The following is a 27,229-nucleotide window of genomic DNA, read 5'->3' as shown; positions in this document are numbered from 1 at the left end:
ACCCATTTGGGGAACAGGGGAAGAACCAGAGTCTGTAGGGGGTTCCTGTTATTGAGAGAATTAGAGTTCCATTGTTTCATCTGTGGACATGTATATTTTTCGGTGATCAGGGGCTTTCTTTATCCTTAATGCATGGATCCATTGTGGGCTCTGGTCAGTCAGGACTGCTGTTCTTGCAACTTTCAAGACTTCAAAAGGTCCTTGGAAGATCGGGCCCGTGTGTCTTCTTGCTGCTGGTTGCTTGACTAACACCCTATCTCCGGGTATAAAAGGATGTGTTGGTTCTGTGGAGAGAGGAGGAAAGGTGACAGCTACCTTGTCATAAACTATGCGACTTCTTTATCCCAGGAGAGCCAACCTAGCAAATCTCGAGATTATGCTACCTCTTTATCCCAGGAGAGCCAACCTAGCAATCCTCGAGAGTATAAAATTAAAAAAAACAATAGGGGTCAATCGTGCTAGGATAAGTGAAAAGGCTTCGTAAAATAAATTTACAAAGTTTCCACTCACATCGCAGTCGATCGCCACCACTTCTGGTACCATTTCTGTTAAGCCTCCCCTATTTCTCCTTTGAACCCGGGTTGGACCTATAGGTGTATGGTTAGAACTCTCTGATCGATCGGGTAATCAAGACACACACATGGGATGGTGAATCAAAATTACAATGGTTTACTGGGTTTGCATACATCTTATACACTTACAGAGAGAGAAAAACCTCCCTCTTATTATCAGCCAATGAGATTGAAGCATAGACTTTATGAAAAAATAAGCATAAAACGTCATAAATTGCATATTCTGCCTAGAGATATCCCTCAGGCTATATCTAAATAGAAGTTGGGTGTCTGGAACATTGGCAGATTGCCTAGCATACGTGGTCACATATATATAAACTTATAACTTTGTTATTCATTGTCTATATTAAAATGTCAGACTAACCACACGTACATCCTGTTCAAGTACATAGCTTGCAAATAATCTTTGCACTTCTAATTTTCTGTATAAAAAAGCAAAATACATTTCTTCTTGTATAACACATCTTAAAGCAGCACTCTAACATCCTTACACTTCCAGGACGGTTGGTGATTCCAGTAGTTGTAGGACATGTTTAGTGTCTTTAAGGAATGATGTTGCGAACTGTCAATATACTGGCCCATTCTTGATGTCAATGAGTTAATCCCATTGACAATGGGTCTCCCTGGCAGATTTTCACTAGTTTTGTGTATTTTTGGGATGGTATAAATCACTGGGATTCTACACGAATCCGGAACAAGATATCTAGCCTCTTTGGTGTTCAATATATTTTTTTTTCTTCACTCCTAAATGTACAATTTGCTCCAGTCCTCGTTTAACATCCATTGTAGGGTTTGCTAATAATTTGGTATATGTAGTGGAGTCTTGGAGTTGTCATTTAGTTTGAAGCACCACTCCTCCCCCTTTATCAGCTGGTCTAATTACTAAATCTTTTCTGGCGACCAATGATCGTATACCTTTTTTAATATGGATGGGGTCCATAACTTTCATGATCTTTAGTTCATCCAGATCCTGTAAAACCAAGTTCTTGAAGACTTCGATATGTTGGTTATCATGAACCTGAGGATTAAACAGGGATTTGTTGTGTAAAGAACTATGTTGTATCGTACTTCTATCTAATGGTAGAATGGTGTCCCTAGTTTGGGGATTACTCAAGATAGCCTTCTTGATATTAATTTTCCTTACGTAGTTACGTATTCCAATATAAGTGTTGAATTTATTTAAATTTTGTGTTGGGGCATATTTAAGACCCTTGTCTAGGACAGCTAGCTCTTCCATACTTAACTCTTGCCCACTAAGGTTGAAAATGCCTTCACCGACTATTCGCCCTTTCTTTTTGAATCACTTTCCCGCTCTGCATCCCCTCTTGGTTCTGATGTTCTTCTTTGGTGTTCTTCTTGTTGTCGCCTCTTTAGTGAATACTTTGGTTCTTGTTGATATCTCCTTGGGGAATGATGTGTTTGCTCTTGCCTCCTTCTCGGGGATTGGTCTCTCTGACCTCGATCTAAAAAATCTCCCTTCTGTCTGTCTTGTTGGTAATAGGGTTGGCGATAATCAGAAGTATGTTCCGTGTGGTATCTCAGCAGTTCAAACCTGTTATAGGTGTTTATCGGGCTTCTCTCCCATCTTTCTTGTGGGTGATTAAATTCTCTATTAACTTTCTGATAGCCTTCATTATAAGGCCTATCTTGTTGAGGTCTTTCATAGTAATGGCCATCGTTATATGGTCTATCTTGTTGAGATCTGGAATGATGCCCCTCATTAGGATATGATTTCTTGAATGGTTTTTTAAAAGTTTTTTTTCTATTATTCCTAGGGGTCTGGTACCAATTGTTTTGATGTCCTTGGTAGTCTTGGTTTCTTCTCGGTGTGTGATAATAATCTCTTTTCCACCCACTTGGTGGTGGAGGGTATTGGGAAGTGCTAGCCCCCTGGTTCCTCAATTCTTACTTCTCGTTCAGGTGTGGAGTACGCTGAAGTTAGCACTGGTTCTTCTAACTTACTCCGCCATTTAAAAACTTGATCCGCCTTGTAGTCCGAAGTGTCTCTTTGGTACTTTTTCATTTTTCTTTGTTGTACCTCTAAATCTTTAGCCATAAGATCTTTACTCATTTGGTTGGCTAATTTGAGTTTTAACTTTTCTATCTGCTGGTCTATATACTGCATTTTTCTCTGTTTTCTTTTTAAGAGAAACTCTAAACCTTCTATACTTTTAATATTGAAAAACTCATACCACTCATCGATGGATTCATTATCCATAAGTCCATCGTTGGGTGGTAGTTCCCATCTAAGCCTTCTGGGTACTATATTTTCTCTAACGTAACGTTCGAAAGTGTTAGTGTCCCACCACAAACTGACTTTCTTCTCCATGATGTGTCCAAGTTTGCGCACCAAACTTTCTAGATCACTATTGGTTTTAGTTTGGGTGAAGAAAATTTAAAATCTAAATTAATCTATGTTCCATAAAGGTGAATGCTTCCATAATGGCTGCAAAGGTGGTGTAGTGATATATAACTAAGGATAATTCAGTAAGAGGACCTCTGCGCTATTAAGGGTGCCGGGATAAGGGATTACAGGAAAATCTGATGGTGATCACAACTCAAACAATCAATGTAATGAATAAACTTAATGTGATTTCGCGCAAAACCATAAACAATACATGGTGACGTGACCCCTAAGTGGTCATAAATGAACACACCAATGTGATATAAATATCTAAATTGTGGATCACACAAAAAAGAAGTGATTCTAAAAATATGCGTGAATCCCTATAGGGGATAACGTCAAGAGAGATGACGAAAAATATTATAAATCAGGTGGTGATACAAAATAATGAGAAATTTAAAACATGTGAAAAAAATTTAAAAAAATGTGTGAGATGTGATAACAATCCATGGATCTTCACAGTAGATGAGACAGGATCTAGAGTGTCAACAGTAGTATGGTGACATCCGTTCAATGTGCTCAGAGAGCCCTTACCTTAAAAGGCATGGGTGAATGCCTTATTCTCAATGGTAGTTGGTTCCAGTTTCAGATCATTGGGTCCTTTGGGGAGGTGGATGACAAATGTGGGGCCGGATCAGAATGAATTTCTGGCAACAAGTACAGGAAACACATACCCAATTAAAGATTTCATCAGCTGTCACACAGAAGGTATGGTATATGTCCTGCAATGTTCCTGTAAATTACAATATGTAGGAAGAACTAAAAGGGCATTGAAAGTTAGAATTAAAGAACATGTCCAGAACATTATGAAAGCATTCCCAAAGCATAGTACTAAGTATAAAATTGATGCGCTTTAAATAAATAGTGCACAATATGCTGCTGCGACTAAGCTTAAATCCAGGAATAAAAAATGCATACATGTGAATAAAATAAATAAATAATTATGGTGCTAATACATGTGTTAAAATTGCCAAATAAATCTTCAAATTGGTGATGTGACGGTGAGTATAAATAAAATAATAATGACACTCTGAGTACAATGTCCAGGCAGGGATAAATAGTGGGAGAAAGTAAAAATAATAATTAAAGAGTTCCTTCCCTTAATCCAGATTGATTGACTCACTGGGTTAGATCGTTTGTATCAGGATATTTAGTTTTTCTTGCATCCCACTTCAGCCATTATACTGCTGGTGATTCGGCTCTCAGGATAAAGGTTTTATGCAAAGCAAGCAAAGAAAAAATAGATCATTGTGCAGTGAACTTACTAGATAGTACATAAGCAAAACAGGGACAAGAGATACACTCACAAACTCCCGGTCTATTAGAAGCATTCAAATAAGCAGATTGCAGTCAGCCGCTGTGGACGAGGTTTCCCATAGAGAAACAGCTGCTGTTAACCTTCAGGTGTATTGCAGCACTGAACGTTCTAAGCTCCTCCCATGCGTTACATCACTGAGACGTGACTTTTTCAAGGATAAACCCAGGAAGACATGGCCTCTGTATTTAAGTCCTATGGCATTGTGGTTACCATGAAGACAGCGCTGTGTTCATTGGATCATCATACTGCTTTCTGCTACTAATGACATGTAAATATTTTGGCTTAATACAGAGGCCGTGGCTTCCTGGGTTTATCCTTGAAAAAGTCACGTGTCAGTGATGTAAGCATTTTTTTAGTATATTTTCTTGATTTTTTTATTTTCCATAATCCCCCTTTTTTCCTGAATTAGTAATATGTTATTTCTGTTTTTTAAATTTCTCCGATCATATCTAGTCATTTTTGACACTTATATTTTTTTTTTATATTTTTATACATTATTTCCAGTTATTGGACGTATTTCCCCTAAACTGCCACAAGATGCCAGCAATAAGTCGATCACTATTGCCATCCATTGGATGTATTTCCCCTAAATTGCCACAAGATGACAGCAATGATGTGGTATTAAGTGTGATGATGTTTATCTGAATAAATCCTAATAGATTTTAAGTACTGAGCCATCATCTTAGTTTTTATATATAACTTTAGTTTTTTTCTTATATTTAATCTATGAATAAAGTGTCCTATACTTTTTCTCTTGACCGCCATGTAAGAACATACATTTTAGCCTTTGGTCTCCAACAAAATGGCTCCGGTATTACTTCCTGTGGAACTAGTATAAATTAACTGATTGTTCATCCAATCGGATTCCCTGAGGAAGTCATGAGGGGCGTGACGTAACGCGTAGGATTGGCACACTAGACGCAAGTGGAAGCTATCACCTGTTGACCCGGTTGTTTTTGTTGTGGACCGGAAGTGATACAATAGGTGGCGGCGCAATTCCGTTTTATGCTTGTTGTGCTTTTAAACTGCCCTGCATTAGCAGTTTTTTAAATCTATTTTATTAAACTTGGTTTATTACGTTAATACACGATTGGAGGCCCCTTTTTTTTATCATTTTTTATGCACATCCGAACTCTGATGCGAGCCTGATCCGGCCCCACATTTGTCATCCACCTCCCCTATGGTTCCAGTTTCAGATCATGGGGTCCAACTACCACTGAGAATAAGGCATTCACCCATGCCTTTTAAGGTAAGGGCTCTGTGAGCACATTGAACGGATGTCACCATACTACTGTTGACACTCTAGATCCTGTCTCATCTACTGTGAAGATCCATGAACTGTTCTTTACATCAACTCTTTTAAATTTTTTGGACTGTTATCACATCTCACACATTTTTTACATTTTTTTCATGTTTTAAATTTCTCATTATTTTGTATCACCACCTGATTTATAATATTTTTTGTCATCTCTCTTGACATTATCCCCTATAGGGGATTCACTGGTATTGCAGTACCTCCAGGACCGGTGCACCCCTCTCTTATGCAGTTTCCAAAAACAGAATGAATAACAACAAAAATCTTCTTTTTAAAGCTTGCTCACTGGCAATTTTGCTTTTGCTCACAAGCTGTTAATTCTTGCAATAAACTTGCATTTAACCCCTATGTGTATTGGTGTTTTTGCTTCTGTCAGTTTCTTGGCCTATCTCTCTCCCTCCCTGTTTATTTAAAAAAGTGCTTGCAGTTCTGTTTATTGATTTATGGTTGTTTTTTCTTTTTCTTCTTTTCTTGGTGCTACCTGCTTTATTTATTGGTGATTATCGGCCTTTTGTCTCGGGCCTGCGGTGGAGACCCCATTGATGCCAGCCTCTGGACTTTGCTGACCTGCTGGTGAACCTAGCCACAGGTGCGGCCGGGTAGCCGCATTCCGTTTCCAACGGGAGATGTTTTTTGCGGCTCTAGGTCCAGGCTTGCTGTTCTCCCCCTGTGTGTTTTTTCTCCCCCATGCTCTACCATCACATTCCAGGCTTTTTTCATCTGCCTTTCACAGTGTTTTTTTTACGCTGATATTGTGGATGATCCACTGGAGGCCGTGTGGGAGTGCGCGCGCAGCCCTGCCCGGCCGATTCAGGTGTTGCTTAAGTCGCACACCTGATTGGGGCGTGTATTTAAGACTGCTAGTTCAGCCTTCTACCACACCATTCTTCTTCTATGATGCTTCGGTTTCTGGGACATATCTATTCTGATCATTACATCCTTCCTGGTAAGATTCCCCCTTGTTTTTACACTTGGCTTGTTTTACATTTGACATTAACTGCTATACCTTATGCACTGCTGCTACCCAGATACATATATATATATCTTTCTTTTTTATAGATGGCTTTCATTTGGCTTGTGCCAAACTGACTGTGCCGCTGCATACAAACTATTACTAAGCCTTTCCTCCCTCCCTCCTCTTGCTGGTTGCTTTTTTAAGGGAATATTCTTATGCTTGATTCACAAGGCTTATATAGTTTAAATTGCCTTTGATAAGGTGAGACCCTATATGCTTTTATTAATACCACTTCATTTATGTGATAACTAGCTACCCCTTACAACCTTCTTCCATTATTACCCTTATACATATATATGTATATTTATTTATAATTGCATATACTCTTTAGAAGCAGCGATGTCCATCATCAAGCACAGTCTCACCATCTAAAAGCCTTTACTTTGTAACGAACACTTTTCAGTCATCTAGAAGCAATATTTAATTATTTTCCTCCAAGGTAGGCTCATGTCTATATGCTTATACTTTACCTTCATACCCGTTTTTCCCCCCCTGCATGGAGTGAGTTGGTTTACTTCACCCCATTTTACGCCTGGTGAGGTGTCATCAATTATTTTTCCTGGTAGTTGAGATTACAAATCTTTTTTGTTTCTCTGCTGCTCCTGTCCCCTTTGCTTTTTCACACTTCTTATGGTTTTGCTACCAGGCACGTCCCCACATGTGAGCTGTTGTCACCCTTTGCATGTCTCATGTCGAGTCCACCCGCTGGGTTCTTTGTGGTACTCCCCGCTATTGTTTGAGACGTACCATCAAGAGGTTCAAATTTAATATTAACTGTATGTACTTTTTGCTTTTTCTCTCTCTCTTTTTCTCTTTAGACCATTCAAATGAGCTCCTGAAGAAGCAATAGTGAAACATGTAGAGCTTTTTGAGTTTGATGTCCTTTATATCTAATTAGAGGGATATGTCCCTGTTTTAAGGGTATGCCTCTCTGGAGTCTATGACCCCCTCGAGAGAGACCTAGCTAGCCTTTTGCACTTTAATTGCAATGTTTTAACATATTCCTTTTTGTTTTGTGTACTATGTGTATAATATAATATTTATATTGATTTTATGATTGGTGCCTATAAAGTCAATTTTTTCCATTCCCTTCGTTATTAATCTTTATTAATATTTAGGACGTGGCACTGCCCTACCTAGTAAATTTCCACAGATACATCCTGTGCTGAAATTTGGCGCTTCTTTTTTGCTCTGGCCTAGAATGTGGTAGCTCTAGCTATGGACAGTTTTTCAGGAGAGAACACCGGCTCCGCAATAGCAGGGGGGGGAGGAGCGGTCAGTATTCCCCAAATGTAATTAGAAAGGAGTGATGGGAGCGATGGTGGGGCCTGATGGTAAAGGGCTCTCACCAAGCTCCCTGAACTTCATGCCTTTCTGCCTGGAGTGGGGGCTGCTGCGGTCTGGGTCATTGGTCAGGGTTGGACCTGAAAGCCTATGGAGTATGTGCCCCTGGAGTGCCATAAGATCACAGTGAGTGAGGGTCACTGCACCATAGAACACGCTTTTTTTAGCACCTGCCTCTTGGGCCAGGCCTTTTGGCTGGGACCAGAGGAATTTTTTATTCCTGGCTGGAGGGCCTGGTCATTGTTTTACACAATGGCCACTTTTTCACTCTCCTCTCCTCTTCACTTACTCCTTTCCCATTTTATTTATTGCCTGTGTTTGTCACTTTTTGTATTTTTGTGTTGTACACGGTTTGTTGCACTGTGTGATGAGTAGGGTTGCAGGTCCTCGGGCTTGCCCTGAAAGTCTTGGGAAGGGGTGGACATAGCCTTTTGGCTTGGTTCACCCTCTCTCATGGGGTCTCCCTTCGGGGGAGCCCCACCTAGTACTTGGGTGGGTCTGTTTCGGCAGGCCCTCCAAAGAACGGGGTCCCTCTGCTTTCAGCCAGATGAACCAAGTATAAGTACCCTTGTCCCCGTCTGGAGCCTAATGCCCCGGGGGATTCAGGGCAAGGCCCTCTGATTTTAGAGGGCTTGTGTACCCATTGCACTTTTTTGTGTTTCACTCTTTATATGTGTGTGCACTTTTTTTGGCACCGGGTGAAGTTTTTGGGTGTGTTTGCACGCCATGGGCTTTCAAAAAAAAAAAGAAAATCTGTTTTTATCAGTTTAATATCTGATACGTCCCCTATCTGGAGACCATATATTAAATGGATTTTTAGAACAGGGAGATGGAAGAAGAGCTTGCTCTGTCCACTCCATGTATCGACCTGGTATTGCACTACCTACAGGACCGGTGCACCCCTCTCTTATGCAGTTTCCAAAAACAGAATGAATAACAACAAAAATCTTTCTTTTGCTTGCTCACTGGCAATGTTGCTTTTTTATTGCTCACAAGCTGTTAATTCTTGCAATAAACTTGCATTTAACCCCTGTGTGTATTGGTGTTTTTGCTTCGTGTCAGTTTCTTGGCCTATCTCTCTCCCTCTCTCCTCGCTCCATATTTTTTTGGTCAGGAAGCAGCAGGTAAAGTGGCAGATGCAAGAAGCCAAACCTATTAGGTCAGTAAGTAAACACATTTAAGACTAGTGTTCTATCCACTTTTTCCTAAAGCCCAAAGCGAAACCTTTGCTGCCAGTGTCAGTTTAGAGAGGCAGCAGGCCATTTGAATAGGGCTGACTTTGCTCCATTTCTGTCCCTTGCTGCAGCTAGCTAAAAGTCAGTCGAGGCATTCCTTCCTTCGTTTCGCAGCCTGTGTCTCCCTCTAGTGGGTCCCCGTCTCTCGTCTTTCTTGTCCACGTTACCAGGAGGCGGGCCCATGCAAATGATTTCCCTCAATGAGAAGCACCTGGATCTGTGCTATTAGTGCTCAGGGCTGCCTGATTGTCAGTTTCAAGGTCAGAGTGGGCTGCAGGTGGGGAGGAGGTGTTAGACAGGTGTGTTGAGGGATTAGGCCTCAAGCCTGGGTAGGTGTGAAAAGTTTGTGTATCTGTGGCTCTGGCCAGCCTAGACGGGCACCTCTCAGCGAGCTCTTTGTTTCTGCCAGGCCGCCGCTCGCTCGGAAAAGAGAATAATTGGGTTATCGCTTCTCGGCTTCTAAGATCAAGTGTAGTCTCGACTGCCTGAATCTTGGTCAAGAGGTGCCTGGGGGGAGCGCCCCTTGCTGCTATTGGCTTAAGGCTTAGTCCCCAGGCAACGAGGACTGATCCTCTTCTACTCACCTTTCCTTCGTGGAATGTGGGGTAGATTTTATCCCTTCCACAGGCGGTGGTCCCAGCGGGGAGCATTGATAGCTTCAAGAAACTATTAGATAATCACCTGAATGACTGCAACATACAGGGATATATAATGAAATACTGACACATAATCACACACATAGGTTGGACTTGATGGACTTGTGTCTTTTTTTCAACCTCACCTACTATGTATGTAACTATGTATTGTAGGACAGGATGGTGTTAGCTGAACTGTATTAAGCGCTTCAGGTGCTGTCTATTGTGGAAGAGAGAAGGGAGGATGTTGGTCTGCACTTTGTGCAGAAGCAAGTAATTGAGGATTTATTGGGCATGGCTCAAGAGACTATTTTCTGCGTTCAGTGCTTTCCTTCCACTGGTGTTTATGATGTCGCGTTTTGGAGTAAGGCTGATATGCAAACATGTTGGTTATGGCAAGCTGAGAAAATGGATGATCCATTACTTGAGGGCGTTACCTTTTACTGCACCGAGAGCAAGCAGCACTTGCCGGTTGTGGTCCACATGTACAACCCTTTTGTAAGGGATGAAGAGATTAGGGCCTTTTTATCACTATTGTGATTTTGTTTCTGCGGGCTCAAAACAGACCAACGTGTTTGGGACCTTCAATGGTCACAGGAAGTTTTGGGTTCAGCAGAAAACGGGATCCGGATGGTATTGATTGGAGGAGTGAGGCACCCACCTCAAACTTTTTCTATTGGGTCCAATCGAGGGTACCTGTGGTACCCGAGGCAGCCTACTTTTTGTTGACACTGTTATTCCTTTGGGCATACTAAGGATGAATGCGAGATTGGGCAAGTGTGTCGTAATTGTTTTAAAGCCAGCCATAGGACTGCAGACTGTGGCAAAGGTACAAAGTGCCACTTTTGTGGTAGCAGTTGCCATTTGGCAAGGAACTGTCCGAAGGTATCCCGGGGGAGTCAGCCAACCCCACGGGATCAGGAGTCTGGTGGAGAAATTAAGAGCTTGGAGAGTGCGGGAGTTAAAGCCTCCTATGCTGATGCCGTAAAGGGTGGTAAAACCATTGAAGTTCCCCCTGTAGTAGAACCAGTTCCTGCCGAGGATCTTCCTAGCGAGCCTCTTGATGCTGCTGTGGGGGACATGCATTCCGGTGCGGCTGAGTGTGTGCCCGAGGTCCTGGAAGTGGAGGGGGAGCAGGAAAGGGAGGTGATGGAAGCTGATGGGGATGGTGCAGGTCCAAGTGCTGAGGTGCCTGTACAGGAGGAGATGGATCTGAGTCAGGACTCCTTAAAACGGAAAATGGAAGGTTCTTTGTCTCCATCACAGGTCATCGAGGATTACCCCAGTAAAATGGGCTCATCGAAGGAGGATATGGCTGGTGACTCAAATGAATCAGGACAGTCCTATGTAAGCTCTGGTAAAGTAGAAAGCTTGCAGGATGTGACAGGATTCCGCAGGCCACAAAAAGCAAAAAAAAAGGCTGTGGTACAAAAATTGGGGACTCGTAGTGGAACAAGAGGTAGATCTAGAGCGGGTAATAAGCGATGAGTTTTGTGCCTTGTAACTTTTTTGTGTGTACCTTGTAATCCTGTTTAAAAGATAAAATTTAGGGTCTCCTCGCTCAATGTTCGCAGTATAAAGTCAGTATATAGGAGGGCGGCTATTTTTAAATTTTTCACTGCATTGCCCTCTGACATTTTATGTTTGCAGGAGTGTAATTTGAGCGAGGAGCCCAAGGTTGCTGGTTGGACCCAGGGGCCAGCTGTTTGATCCTTAAATAAAAAAAAGTGGAGGGGTATGTGTGCTCTTCAAGAGTAATAGTTTTAAAATTAAGAGGGTTGTACATGTGGAGCGGGGCTGGTGTGTTGATTTTTTTTTTTTAGTTTTGTTTTTTAGTTTTTTAGTTTTTAGTGTGTTTTTCTGTATTTTTTGTATTTATGGGGCTGCTGACAAACATGATAGACTTGGCTTGTTTGAAAAATTATTTTTTTTTGGGGGGGGGGGGGCTACCCTTTTGGTAGGTGATTGTAACTGTATTATCAGGGATGGGAATAGGGTGGGTAGTGGAGGGGTTGGTGGTGGTGGTAGTAAAATGGATAGTTCAGGGAAGGAACTTGGGGATATTGTTAAAATGTTTAAATTAGAGGATGCTGGGAGTGATGGGGGACCAACTTTTTCAGCTCCAGTGGGAAAGTGTCCTCATGTATTGATTTCTGTTTTATGTCTAGGAATTTTAAGAAGGAGTCATTTGCAGTACAGAGGATGCCTTTCACGGATCATGGTAGAATTGATTGTGGTGTAAGTATATGTGATGGAGGTTTGTATGGGAAGGGGGTGTGGAAGTTGAATGTGTGTTTGTTGGAGGATGTGAAAATAAGAGAAGACTATTTTAGTTTTTTTTTGTAAGTTGAAAGGGAGAAAGAGAATGATTTTGGGAGCATGGTGGAGTGGTGGGAATGGGTGAAAATTAGGACGAAAGAGTTTTTTGTAAGAAAGGGGTGTGAGAAAGCACGGAATGAAAGATTCATGTATGAGATGTGGCAAAAAAGATTTGAATATTTGGAGGAGATGAGGGAGCTTGGAGAGAATGTGTCAGTAGAGATTGGTGAAGCTAGAGAAAAGTTGAATGAATTTTTAGAGGCAAAAGGAAGGAAGATTGTGTCACAGGCAAAAATGGAAATCAAGGAGAAAGATGAGAAGTGTACAAAATTCTTCTTTAAGAAAGTGTTTGGAGGGAAGATGGAAAGGAAGAATGTGTTAGATGAGAGTGGGAAGGAAGTGGATGGAAATAAGAGCATCAAGGAGGTGGTGAGAACATTTTATTCTGGATTATATACATCAGGTAAGGTTGATTTGAATGTAGAAAAAGAAGTTTTGGGTGAGATTGAGGAGTGTTTGAATATGGAGGATAAAGATGTATTGATGGCAGATGTAACAAAAGAGGAGGTTGAGAAGTGTATGAAGAGTATAAAAAAAGGGAAATCACCAGGAAGTGAGGGGTTACCGGTGGATTTTTATTGTGTTTTTTGGGAAGTAATAGGCGAGTGTAAGGTTATCAAAGTCTATGTGTGAAAGTGTTATTGTTTTGTTGTATAAAAAGGGGGATAGGAGAGATTTGAAAAATTGGAGGCCTATTTCATTATTGAATGTGGATTACAAGATTACTGCAAAAATTATGGCTGATAGATTAAGAGAGGTGATTGGGAAAATGGTGTGTGAAGAGCAGGTGTGTGCTGTCCCGGGAAGAAAGATTGCAGAAAGTTTGGTGAGTTTAAGGGATGCGTTGTGGTGGTGTAAAAGCAGGGGCCAGGGGGTGGCTGTGTTAGCAATTGATTTTGAGAAAAGCATATGATCGGGTTGTGCATGATTTTATGTTTAAGGTATTGAGTAAGATGGGTGTGCCTGAGAGGATGATTGGATGGATTAGAGGTATGTATAGGGGAATGATTAGTAGGGTGCTTGTGAATGAATGGTTAACAGGGGAGGTGCAAATTAAAGCGGGTGTGAGGCAGGGGTGTCCGTTGTCTCCAGTGTTGTTTGTGTGATAGGGCCATTGTTGCGTATGTTGAAAAAAGATAAAATAGTGAGGGGTGTGGAGGTGCCTGGAGGGGATGGTAAGTGTTTGAGTGTGATTGGTTATATGGATGATGTTACTGTACTTTGAGAAGAGTGAAATTGTTAATAGATGTGTTTTATATGGCAAGTGGTTTTAGGGTGAATATGGGTAAGAGTGAATGTAAAGTGTTTGGTGTGTGGAGTGATATGATGTCTTGTGGATGGAAGGTATGTGTAGGGGGTCTGAGGGTGCTTGGAGTAAAGTTTGATTGTGATTTGTATGGTAGGGAGAGTTGGGAAGATCTGAGGGGGAAGTTGGAGAAAAAAATTCAATTTTGGTCTTTGAGATCTTTGTCTTTGGAGGATAAGGCTTTAGTTATAAAATCATTTTTTTCCCATTTTATTGTTTTTGTATTGTTTTTCCTGCGGCAGATAGGGTTTTTAACCACTTCCCGACCGCCGCACGACTATATACGTCCTAAGTTTGAACGGGGATATCGTTGTTATGGCAGCAGCTAGCTGCCATAACCCCGGTATCCCCGTTTTCGTGCGGCGGCCGGCTTTCAGATAAAAGTGGTCCCTGCGGCAGATTCGCCGCGAGATCACTTTTATCGGTGGCGGGAGAGGGCCCCCCCCTCCCGCCGCGATCCGGTGCCCTCCGCCGCTTACCGGAGCCGTCGGTAGCGGCGGAGGCGATCGCGTCCTTCTGCGTGGTGTGTCTGGAGACGAGTGAGGCCAAGATGGCGCTCACTCGTCTCCATGACACTGCTGGGCGGAAGCGACGTCAAAACGTCACTTCCGTCCACGCCTCTTAAAGGCATATTTTTTCAAATGTCATTTTTCTAAATGACTTTTTTTTTTTTTTTTTTTTTTTTATTGCATTTTAGTGTAAATATGAGATCTGAGGTCTTTTTGACCCCAGATCTCATATTTAAGAGGTCCTGCCATGCTTTTTTCTATTACAAGGGACGTTTACATTCCTTGTAATAGGAATAAAAGTGACACAATTTTTTTTTTTTTTAAACAGTGTAAAAATAAATAAAATATTTTAAAATAAATAATAAAAATAAAAAAAAAAAAATTTTTAAAACCCCCCTGTCCCGACGAGCTCGCGCACAGAAGCGAACGCATACGCAAGTAGCGCCCGCATATGAAAACGGTGGTCAAACCACACATGTGAGGTATCACAGCGACCGGTAGAGCGAGAGCAATAATTCTAGTCCTAGACCTCCTCTGTAGCGCAAAATATGCAACCTGTAGAATTTTTTAAACGTCGCCTATGGAAATTTTTGAGGGTAAAAGTTTGACGCCATTCCACGAGCGGGCGCAATTTTCAAGCATGACATGTTGGGACTCAATTTACTTGGCGTAACATTATATTTCACAATATAAAAAAAAATTGGGATAACTTTACTGTTGTTTTATTTTTTTATTCAAAAAAGTGAATTTTTTCCCAAAAAAGTACGCTTATAAGACCACTGCGCAAATACGGTGCAAAAAAAAGTATTGCAATGACCGCCATTGTATTCTCTAGGGTGTTAGAAGAAAAACCATATATAATGTTTGGGGGTTCTAAGTAATTTTCTAGCAGAAAAACCTGTTTTAAACATGTAAACACCTAAAATCCAAAACGAGGCTAGTCCTTAAGTGGTTAAAAAAAAAATTAAAGTTAAGCTTCTCCATTTTGGATGTCCAAAAAATGGTAAAACATAAGAGAGAAAAAGTAGTGAAAGGTAAGTTGAATGGGGGGAAAGGCGTGGTGTGCACTGAAAAATTTTTGGTATTGAGATATATAAGTATAAGGCTTAGCAAAATGAAGAGTTTGTCTGGGTGTTTTTTGAGATATGTGGGAGGGGGAGTGTTGAGGAAATGTAAATTCTTGGAATATGATTTGAGGAAGCCTGTTTGTTTTAACCCACCATGGTTTTATGTGAGAATTGAGACAGGAATAAGGAACTTTGGTGTGAATGTAAAAAAGTATTAAGGATGGTAGAAGGGAAGGAAGAATTGGAAATAATAGGGGGTTTGAATGAGGTTGAAAGTGAGGAGGTATGGCGGAATGTATGCGTTAGGGACTTGACAAATAGACAAAAGGATGTGGCTTGGATGATTGTGCATGGGTGTTTGCCTACAAGGGTTTTTCAACGTAGGAGGAGGTTGGTGGACAGTGAAGTGTGTCCGAGGGAAGGCTGTAGAGGGTGTGAGGATGTTGTTCATTCATTGCAAACTCGCACTTCCACAATAAAAGTATGGAGGAAGATGGGAGGTTTGATTAAGGGGTTGACTGGGGTGGAAGGGATAACATATGAGATGATTATGTTTGGGTTATGTAATTTAGGGGAAATAAAGAGGAGAGTGTTATGGTTATTGGTTAATTGTGTGAAGGAGCGCCTGTGGGATGTAAGAAATATTTTACTTTTTAGGAGTGAAAAGGTGAGTGTAAAGGGGTGTACAGCCATGATCCATGGGAGGTTATACTTCTATGACTTTGTGATATTAAGAATTTTGGTTCTGTAAAAGCATAGGAAATTTGGTGTTTTATGAATAAATGATCTGATTATGTTAAATTACCTTTTTTTCTCTTTTTTTTCTTTTTCAGAAGAAATGTGATGTTGGTGGAGGGATAGCATGAAGGAGAACGATAGGAGAAAGTTTGTTATTATAGGCATAGGGTTGAGGGAGTGTTTTTTGAATAAATTGTGGGTGGTCTGGTTGTTTTATGTAAATATATGGTATGGTGGAGGTGGGTGGGTTAAGTGGGATGGGAGTGTGGGGGTGGGTTTTTGTGATGACATGTAAAAATTGTTGTTTTTATTTTTGTTTGTTTTTGCTTTTTTGTATTTCATGTAAAAATGTGAGTGTTTGTTGGACTGTATTTTTTGCTTAATTTCAATAAAAGAAAATTTAAAAAAAAATTTGTTCTTATCAGTTTCCAGGAGGTGGCGCTTGCTTCCGTCCCTGATCTACAGCGAAGTGATTGCAGTTGCTATGCAAAACCTGCTGGAGTAAAGGTGACCTGGAGCGGTTCGTAGCCGAAAGGGAAGCCTTCTGATGGGGATGGAGAACCACAGGGTCTGATCCGGAGGGTCGGTTCCCTGGCCTTTTGGCCTAGATTGGGGTGGCTCTAGCTCCGGTCAGTTTTTCGGGAGAGAGCACTTACCTCTCTTTCGCGGAGGGGGGGAGTGGTTAGTATTTCCCGAATGTAATTAGGCAGGAGGGATGGAACGACGGTGAGGCCTGATGGTAAAGGGCTCTCACCAAGTTTCCTGAACTCCAGACCTTCCTGGCTGGGGTGGGGGCTGCTGTGGTCTAGGCTGGGGGTCAGGGTTGCACGAAAAGCCAGTGTTGAATGTGCCCCTGAAGTAGCAGTTCAGGGGTGCCGTACAGTCATAGTGTTTCGGCACTTGATTTATGGCACCATGGTCACTTCACCACAACACACGTTTTTCGCACCTGACTCTAGGGCTGAGCCTTTTGGCTAGGACCAGGGGAAATTTTTATTCCTGGCCGGAGGACCAGCCATTGTATTACACAATGTTCACTTATCCCCATGTTTGTCACTATTTTTGTCTTTTTTGGTTGATGTGTATCACACGTTTGTCACTGTGTGATGAGTAGGGTGAGGGTCCTCGGGCCTACTCTGAAAGTTTTGGGAGGGGGCGGATAATAGGCCTTCTGGCTTGGTTTGCCCTCTGTCATGGGGTCTCCCTTCGGGGGAGTCCCAGCTAGTACTTGGGTGGGTCTGTTTCGGCTGGATGGACCCAAGTGAAGTACCTCAGTCCCTGTATGGAGCCTAACGCCCCAGGGGATCAGGGTAAGGTCCTTCCCTAGTGGAGGACCAGTGTAAACACCCGTTGCACGTTTTTGTGTTTCACTCTCTGTGTGTGCACTTTTTTTTGGGTGTGTTTTGCACTCCATTGGCTTTTCAAAAAAATCTGCTGCATTGTGACTTAATCAAGAGCTGCCCGGGGTACGCGACGGTCAGCCTTGGGGGAGCGTCCCTTGCTGCTATTGGGCTTAGGCTTAGTCCCTGGGCAACGAGGAGCAATCACCTTTCTAAAAGACGTAGGTGCATTGGTCGGTTGGCGGAGCTGTGGGTGTCCAGATAGGTAAGCGGGCGGATCCTTGGACTTCCTTTTGAGATGGCGAGCCATGGGTTGAAGGACTCATTGCGATTTCTGGTGATGCCAGGATTTAAGGAACAGGTGTTATTGAAGACTGTGGTTGTGGACGTGTTGACGGATAATTTTAACATGCGGGTGAGAAATGTGTTTATGCCTTCAGGATTTCCCCAATCAGGGTATTTATGATGTGACCTTTTCATCCACAGCGATCTGCTGGAATGTCTTTGAAACAGCTGAAAAGAAGAAAGGGGAAGGAGTGCTGAAATTTCTACAAGTAATTTCTTTGTTTATGGAAGAGGAGAAAATGATTGTGGTACACATGTACAACCCGTTTGCTGACCCGGCCCTGGTAAAAGCTTTTCTTGACAATTATTGTGATGAACCAATCTTGAACAGGTATAAGATTTAGACAGGCAAATACAGATTCGATGGCAGATTTAAGCTGGACCATGACTGCATTGGGGGAGTGAGGCGGCCGCCTCTCGTTTTTACAGTTGGAGGAGAAAGGGGCTTCTTGTTTTACCAAGGCCAGCCAAAGTACTGCAGGAAGTGTCTGATGTATGGCCATACTAGTAATGAGTGAAAGATGTAGGCTTTGCCAGCAGGTGAGGCATAAAGCCAAGGACTGCACTGCAGGGAAGGTGTGCGATATTTGCAAAAATGTGGGACATTTGGCCAAACAATGCCCGGATTATGCGAGGAAGAAGAGGAGGTACACCAAGACCAGAATGGGATGGGGGGAGGAGGAACAGAGGGACGGACAAGGAGGTGGGGCTGAGCAGAAGGCTCCCAAGGAAGGGCGTCATGTCAGTGAAACCCCAGGGTCTGTACCCAGTGATGTTCCACCCGGTGATGCAGCAGAGGCGAGTGGCGGAGTGAGGGAGGCAGATGGTGACGCTGTGGCTGCTGCTGACACCACCGGCTACAGCTCTGCTCCCCCTGAGATGTCGGAGTGTATTGGAGGGGATCACACGGGTGATCTTAACGTGGATGTCAACTCCCCCCAAGAAGAGGAGATGGAAGTAGGTGGATCGGCTGGACAGTCCCAAGATTTTCCGGAAGGTGTGGAGATCATCATTGAGGGAATAAATCCGGTTGCCAGTCCGGCATCTAGGCCGTTTGTGGTGCCTGTGCTGATTGGGGACATTTCTTCCAGTGAAGAAGAGGAGCAGGAAGATATGGATGATACAGACAGTGATGGAAGCCTAGAATGTGGTCAGCGTATGTCATCTTTCTCTGGATCCAAGACCCAGTTGTTGGGTAAGCAGACTCGGGTTGAGAAGGGAGGGACTGAAAGTGAGGAGGAAAGCTCCTTGCATATTGCTTCACCTGGGGCTTCCGAGGAGGGGGTCGCCAGCTCGCCAGGGCCAAGAAGACGCCAGAGAGTGGGACAAAAAGAGTCTAATTTTAGCCATCATGAAAATTAACAATGCTCTTTCTTACTTATTTTTTTTTTTTTTTTAATTGTTTATTTATGTAGCGAAAAAGGTCCACATGGACCGCAAGTGAACATTATTACACATAACAAAAAAAAAAATAACATGTATCAACAGGTATATATCTTGTAACATGACTACATACAATCATTGTAACTTTACAGTTATGTCGTGTATAAAAGGTGGGTTCATTATTTCCTGTTGAAATTCGTATAGCAGCATTCTGCAACGTTTATCATGTGGTTAGTGTTTCCAACCTTATGAAGGTAGGATTAATGTAACTCTGCTGGGCATAGTTGTGATATCAAGCGGTCTCTACGGACCAATTCCACTTCTTTTTAATATTATTTTGGAAAGTTGAAAGAGATAAAGGATATCAAGGTGTTAGAAGAGGGGAAAGAAGAAATACGATGAAGAGGGGGGTGAAATGGGGGGGGGGGGTTGGGGAGGGGAGGTAAAGGGTCTCCACTTGTATGGAGTGACACCAGTTTCTGTCTAGCTTGTGTTCGAATATCTAGTGGGCAATTTGTTAAGTCAGACTGTGGTTGTATTTGTTTGAGGTGAGGGATTAATGTTTCTCAATGATTGGCCTTCGGCTGAATAAAAGAACATGTTCCACAGTTATAAGTTTCAGAGAGAATAAAGGGATTTTGACGGTGCAAGCAAACTAGACATGAAAAAAGTTTGTTTTTTTTTTTTTCCTTAAAAAACAATTTTTTAATTCAACCATTAAAAACATACAGTTTGTACAAAGTTTCTGAAATTTCAATTTTGATAAAACACAGTGGTCAAATGGGATAGGAGTGTAAATTATGGTTTAGAAGATGATATTTATTGCATACTAGCCCGACATGTTTCGCATTGTCGCTTTTTCAAGGGATATGCAAGCTGAAGGTGATATCATCCAACACTCTTTATGCAATTTTTATTTTCCTACAATCATTAATAACATTGTAATTTACATAGAAAAATAAGATAACACAAATATTTAAACATAAACCCGCGCATTGTCATCTCTGAAACAGCATTAATAAAATGCTTACCCCCAAAAGAGACCCAACAAAACCCTGTCAATCCCAGCGTGCTCTAACCAAAACCGGGGCAGCGATAAGGCCGGAGATGCGACCACAGGGAACAGAAGGATGGAGCTGTATATAGATTATAAAATGCAGTGTGTCAAAAAAAAGGACTGTTTAATGATATTGAACAAATGGGTATATAACTAGTTATGTGGATATCAATGAATGAACTATTCACTAGCATCTTGGGGTTTTATCAACAATCGCAGAGGATGCATACATAGAGTTAATTAAGTCAAAAGATAGAAAAACTTTTTAGCACTTACTCTATTGATTGATCAGAGCAACACCCGGAGGGTGGAAGCAGCCGTCAATGTCAATTGGATTGCAGTTACAAGGAATAGTTCAATACTGCTGATGAATAAAACAAACGAATGAAGTGGTAAGGGAGAGAGGCTTTACTAAGGATGAAGGGTTAATTGAAAGACTAAAGGGTGTAAGCAAGTTAAATATATACATAAAGTAATAGTAAAAATTTAAAATTGAATCATCCAGTATAAATATATACCCAGATGGTAATGGACACATAGTCTCAATGTTTACATAGACAAGGATCTACTATGTACCCAATATGAACAAGAACTTAATATTCTAGACGAATCTATATTGAAATGGTATAATGACTATAGCCTCATTTCTAATAGTGCCAAATTCAAGAAAAAAGAAAACAAATTGAAAATGCATTTAGAACGGTACACTTTGGATATTATCCGCACAAAGGAAAACAAGTTTGCACGAGACACCAATGCCCATTTAAATGGAGTAGCCTACAAATGGACACAAAATACCAACACAAGATCTTACAGATCCACTAGCCAACGAAACACTAGGAATGGAAATGACATGTCTAATTTATCACCTTCTTCTTCCCTATCATCTAGCCAATCGACGGTGTATCGGGATCTATCTGGAGATAGACTGCCTAAAAAACGGAAAGGCAATTCGGACACAGCCTCTATGGAGTCTTTAAAACACCAACCAGACACCTCAGTGTCTCGTCGATCACAGCCCAATCACCCCAAACCTGCACCACTTCGTACCCCCGGTATGCCTCACTCTTCATCACAAACGTCACGAGGCCCTCAACTTATGGCCACCCACACGATCGTATCTACAGCACCTTCCACTGCGGTCACTGCCTCTCCCCTTCACTTAAGCACGACCACTAAGGTAAGCAATGTCAATGCAATTATTTCTCCCTTAGTTACACCCGTACCAGCTGATATGAAGCTAGCACCTATTTTTTTAGGGAAGGACCAAGAGACAGCATAGGCCCGGACTCTGACCCAACCCCAGTCACTTCAGATCCATTACTGAATGAGCAAGAATTATCTATTATCAATCTCTCCTCCCATACTTTAACTAAACAAGAAGAACAGGTTCTCAAACTAGGTTTAACTTTTTGTCCTGACTTCCAAGTAGACAAATTTCATCTCATTAAAGATCTCCATCTATTTGCTCGTAGACTTTTGTACAAAGTTATCTTCGACAAACCTCTACGAGAAACTCACCCCAATGACAAGATCTCGAATATTCACAAGAATATGGAGAAACAGCAAGCACTTGAGGATCTGTTGGCACTATGGGAGGAGGGACACACCGACGATGACATCCCCGTTTGTTTGCATCCACCGGGTTTGTCGGTCGCTGGCGTGTCCTTCCCCCCCCACAGTCTTTCAAACCTAAGTCTAGGGATTTCCCTCTTTTAAGCACCAATCCCTATATCTGGGCGTTTGTTAGACAAACCTCCCAGGCCATTGAAGAATCCAATTTTCGGTCTTTTGAAATTCCAAATTTGAATGTCGAACAGAAAGCAGCCATTAAATCCCTTGAATCCAACCAGGAACTAATAATCAAGCCCGCAGACAAGGGCGGTAACTTGGTTATTATGGAGGTATCGCAATATGTCAATATGTGTAATAAGATTCTATCCAATCGAGATTGGTACCGACCCATCTCGAAAACTTTAATACAAAACTTTAACACAGAATATTATAACATCATTTTTAGAGCATACCACAAGGGTATTATAGACAAGAACACCTGGAATTACTTAAATGTAAGGGATCCACGGATCCCTACTTTTTATGCCTTACCTAAGGTACATAAATCTATCTTGGAGCCCCCTGGACGCCCTATAATATCAGGATGCCTATGCCTTACGGAAAATGCAAGCAGTTTAGTGGATAGTTACTTACATCCCCATGTTACCTCTCTCTTCTCCTATATCAAAGACACTATCGATCTATTAAGAACCATTGAAGGTATCTCACTTCCACCAGGTACATGGTTGGTTGATATCGAAAGTCTATACAATACCATCCCTCACAGCAAGGGCATTGAGATAGTGAGAAATCATCTAATTGAGAGAGGCCCTTCTTTTGAGAAGTATAATGAATTCATTTTGGAACTTCTTGATTACATCTTAAGACACAATGTTTTCATGTTTAACTCCTCCCACTACCTCCAGGTGCAGGGGGTTGTGATGGGGACCAAGTGTGCCCCATCGTATGCCAACCTGTACCTGGGGGGGTGGGAGAAGAATGTATTTTCCAGAGACGACCTGGCCCATCTATTGGAAAGGGTTGTCTCATGGTATAGGTATATAGACGACGTGTTGATCTTTTGGTCTGGCTCTGAGGCAGAGCTAAATGAGTTTCTGAGATTGATTTCTAATAATGACTTCAATCTCAGATTTACTATGGAATATAGCACAACTGCGATTAATTTTCTCGACTTAACCATTTCCATCGACGTCAATGGAAAATTGGATTCGTCATTGTACAGAAAACCCTCCGCGGGAAATACTATCCTCCATGCGGACAACTCACATCCAGACTCTCTATTGAGAAGCATCCCTTACAGCCAATATTTGCGACTTAAACGCTACTGCAGTAAGGACTCAGACTTTCAGGTAGCTGCAAAGGATCTATACAATAGACTGCTCTCTCGGGGATATAGCCATTCATGGCTCAAAAGGGCATATAATCGTGTTAAGACCCAAAATAGGGACTCTTTAATATTCTCAAATAAACCTCCGAAAAAATTGGATACAGTCAGACTAATTACTCGCTATTCCAATCAACATAGCGAAATTAGAAGAATCCTAACTAAATTCTGGCCCCTCCTATCAGCCGACCCAGTAGCCAGGAAGTATATAAATTCTTTCCCAGAGATAACGTTTAGACGAGTTCCTTCATTGAAGGATCGCCTAGTTCACAGCCACTTAAATGAAGCTTCTTTCAACAAGAAGTCAACCAACATATCACATTTACCACATGGAGAAATGCCTATCTGTGACTATGTAGAAAACACATCTCGTTTTCTACTTCCCAATGGGAAGTGGCATTCGATTAAATTCAGTGTGACTTGTCAAACTCCGGGCATAATCTACCTGACTCAATGTGTCTGTGGCGGCTTCTACGTCGGCAAGAAAAAGCGGCCATTCTTTAAACGGATAAGGGATCATATAAAACCTATCCTTAAAAAACAAATGAACATTGCTATTGCCAGGCACGTTGGTATATGTCACAACTTTAACCCACAGACCATCAAATTCCTGGCTTTGGAACACATCCCGCTGGACAAAAGAGGGGGCAGTGTCGACCGCACACTGCTCCAGCTTGAAGCCCACTGGATCTACACTCTTAGGGCCACTGATTTCCCGGGTTTGAATGAGAGCCTGAGCTATAAGCCCTTCCTGTAAATCTGTATAGCAATCCATGTGACATTTATTACCTGTGTCATTTTTTCATCTGACACTTAACCCCCATCCCCCCCTCCCCCGTTTCCCCCTTTTTTTTTTTTCCCTCCCCTTTCTCTCTTCCCCTTTTCCCTCCCTTTTTTCCTCTCCCTTTCCCCTTCTATTAGTCCCCTTTTATAGTCCACATACATCATGTTTTCTCATTATAAATTGTATGTATTTAGAAATATGTAACTTCAGATCTAAAAATACAACCAATGTGTAACAAAATTTAATATTTGTAATTTGTATGTAATTCTGATTTATTTTGGGTGTTTTTTCAACGTGCCTTGTCTCTCTGATTCACTGATCGTATTGGAATGTGTGTGGTCCTTTCCAATCCGATCGGTTGCTTCTCTGATCCCCCTCTGCCAGGTCGCTCTCAGCCCTCCTCCCTCACAGGGTTCAGGGTGGCCTATCGCAACCACACGGACGCCCGGGGCACATCCTCGAGATGTGCCTACATCGCGCCGCACTCCCCGGGGGATCAGTTCCAGCAGTGGGTCACTTGGTGCCCCTCTTCCCATCCCTGCAGTCTGAGCATGGCGGAGCGGCGGCCAGAGCCGTCATGCGTAGCCATTGCGCGTGTCGACTCTGGTTGCGGTCGCGGTGCCCTATGGGACTTGTAGTTGGATGGGAACCTCGGTCCCCCGGGCATGCGCACTGGCGCCTCCACGTCCGCATCGAGCTGGCTATGTCACACGCCAGCTCGATGGGGAACAACACTTAAGCCAGCATATCTGACAGTCTTGTCTGTCAGCGCCGGAGGACGGAACTTATCTCTCAGCAGTGTCAGTGACGGGTAAGTTTACCACACACTGCTCTACATTTAATTGTTTGCGTTCATTCTTCATTCATTACCTATCACTTCTGGGTCTCATAGATTTCAGTTAGAAAGCGCTTAAACTGTTGATTTTTCCTTTTCTATGTAAACATTGAGACTATGTGTCCATTACCATCTGGGTATATATTTATACTGGATGATTCAAATTTTAAATTTTTACTATTACTTTATGTATATATTTAACTTGCTTACACCCTTTACTCTTTCAATTAACCCTTCATCCTTAGTAAAGCCTCTCTCCCTTACCACTTCATTCGTTTGTTTTATTCATCAGCAGTATTGAACTATTCCTTGTAACTGCAATCCAATTGACTTTGACGGCTGCTTCCACCCTCCGGGTGTTGCTCTGATCAATCAATAGAGTGAGTGCTAAATAGTTTTTCTATCTTTTGACTTAATTAACTCTATGTATGCATCCTCTGCGATTGTTGATAAAACCCCAAGATGCTAGTGAATAGTTCATTCATTGATATCCACATAACTAGTTATATACCCATTTGTTCAATATCATTAAACAGTCCTTTTTTTGACACACTGCATTTTATAATCTATATACAGCTCCATCCTTCTGTTCCCTGTGGTCGCATCTCTGGCCTTATCGCTGCCCCGGTTTTGGTTGGTGCACGCTGGGATTGACAGGGTTTTGTTGGGTCTCTTTTGGGGGTAAGCGTTTTATTAATGCTGTTTCAGAGATGACAATGCGCGGGTTTATGTTTAAATATTTGTGTTATCTTATTTTTCTATGTAAATTACAATGTTATTTATGCAATTTTTATTTTCCTAGAATCATTAAGAGTGTTGGATGATATCACCTTCAGCTTGCATATCCCTTGAGAAAGCGACAATGCGAAACATGTCGGGCTAGTATGCAATAAATATCATCTTCTAAACTATAATTTACACTCGTATCCCATTTGTACAAAGTTTCTGAAATTTCAATTTTGATAAAACTGTATGTTTTTAATGGTTGAATTAAAAAATTGTTTTTTAAGGAAAAAAAAAAAATCCCTTTATTCTCTCTGAAACTTATAACTATGTTCAGGGATGTGGTGCCTACCCTTTAGGGTGTTTTTCCCATAATCGGAACCAAAACCACAGTATACATGTTCCACAGTTGCCATGTTTTGGAGAATGTCTCCTGTCTATTTTGGGCTGTGAGGATGAGATCTTCCATGTCTCTGATTTCCTCCACTTTCTTGAACCAAAGTTCAATTGAGGGAGGGTGTGGGGATTTCCAGTTTAGAGGAATGCATGCTTTAGCTGCATCCAGTAAGTGTCGGATCACAGATTTTTTATATATTCGTTCAGGAATATTTGACGCGTGTAGAAGGAAAAAACCTGGGTCGTCTGTTATTGTACGTTCTGTGAATCTTTGGACCGTCTCTCTGACTGTTTGCCAGAAATGAGTTAGTTTGGGACAAGTCCAGAAAATGTGTAGAAGGGTTCCCTTATTTGATTGACATCTCCAGCATTGGTCAGATGTTGTCGGGTATAACTTGTGTAGTACTACCGGGGTTCTATACCATCTTGATGTGATTTTGTAATTGGTTTCTTGGGTTTTAGCACATATGGAGGATTTATGCGTGAATCTAAGTATTTGATTTCTTGTGGAGATGTCAAACTGGCGGCCCAGTTCCCTTTCCCATTTGAGAAGTCCCGGGGTGGCTGAATCTGCTGGGGGTGTATTCAGAAGTTTGTATGTCAATGAGAGAGTATGTGGTTGTTCTCCCTCATCAGCACAGAGTTCCTCCAGTATCGTGAGTGTTTGGTCATTTGCTGGCGGGGGTTCCATAGTATGGAGAAAGTGTTTCAATTGGTATGATCTCAGGAAGTCTAAGCGGAACGGCCCAGCGGGGTCAGTGAGTTCCGAAAATGCCTTCCATTTTCCTCCGGAACTGAAATGCGACGCCCGATATAGGCCCGCCCCGTTCAAACCCCGGAAAATCCCGTCGTTGAGGCCTGGGGCAAATTGAGGGTTACCCAGTATAGGGCGTAGCGGGGAGTTTTGGGTAGAGAGGGATGCTTTAGATAGAAGGCGAGCGCTGATTCTGGCAGTGGTGCCAATCAGAGGATGTCTTTTGATCTGTGCTGGTAATGCGGTATAACACCATGGGGCCTACTCAGGGGGACCCCGCTTTGCGTCTGTTCGAGTTGTGTCCACAGTTTAGTCTTGTGATGTCGGCACCAGTCCACTAATCTACTCAAATGAGTTGCATAGTAATAGGTGCGGACATCCGGCAATGCCATACCTCCGTGAGGTTTAGGGAGGATAAGTATTTTTTTAGCTAGTCTAGGTCGCTTCCGGGCCCAAATGAATTCTGTGAAGACTGATTGCACTTGCTTAAAATAAATCGCTGGTATGCGGATAGGTAGAGCTTGCATGAGATACAGAAATTTGGGAAGTATGGTCATTTTTAGGATATTGCCGTGACCCATCCACGAATAGAGTCCCGTGTGCCATTGACTTAGTAGTGTTTTGACCTTTTTTAGGAGGGGTGGGAAATTAAGTTTGTATAGTTTAAAAAAGTTTTGTGGTAGTAATGTGCCTAAATATTTCAAAGCTGTATTGGTCCATTTTAGGTTAAAATTCGATTGGAGGTGTTTAAGTTGTGGATGGGGTATCTCGACACTCATTGTTTCCGATTTAGAAAGGTTAATTTTTAGGCTTGAA

At 42.1% G+C, this 27,229-nt stretch overlaps 1 pseudogene; it reads left to right on the top strand.

The window, feature by feature from the left end:
• The first annotated feature begins 8,694 nt into the window (after positions 1–8,694).
• On the top strand, positions 8,695–8,873 carry LOC141141872 (U2 spliceosomal RNA; annotated as a pseudogene).
• Positions 8,874–27,229: the final 18,356 nt, after the last annotated feature.

The sequence above is a fragment of the Aquarana catesbeiana genome, linkage group LG04, assembly GCF_042186555.1.
Source record: "Aquarana catesbeiana isolate 2022-GZ linkage group LG04, ASM4218655v1, whole genome shotgun sequence".
Classification (NCBI taxonomy): domain Eukaryota; kingdom Metazoa; phylum Chordata; class Amphibia; order Anura; family Ranidae; genus Aquarana; species Aquarana catesbeiana.
This window is presented reverse-complemented; position numbering and strand designations above follow the sequence as displayed.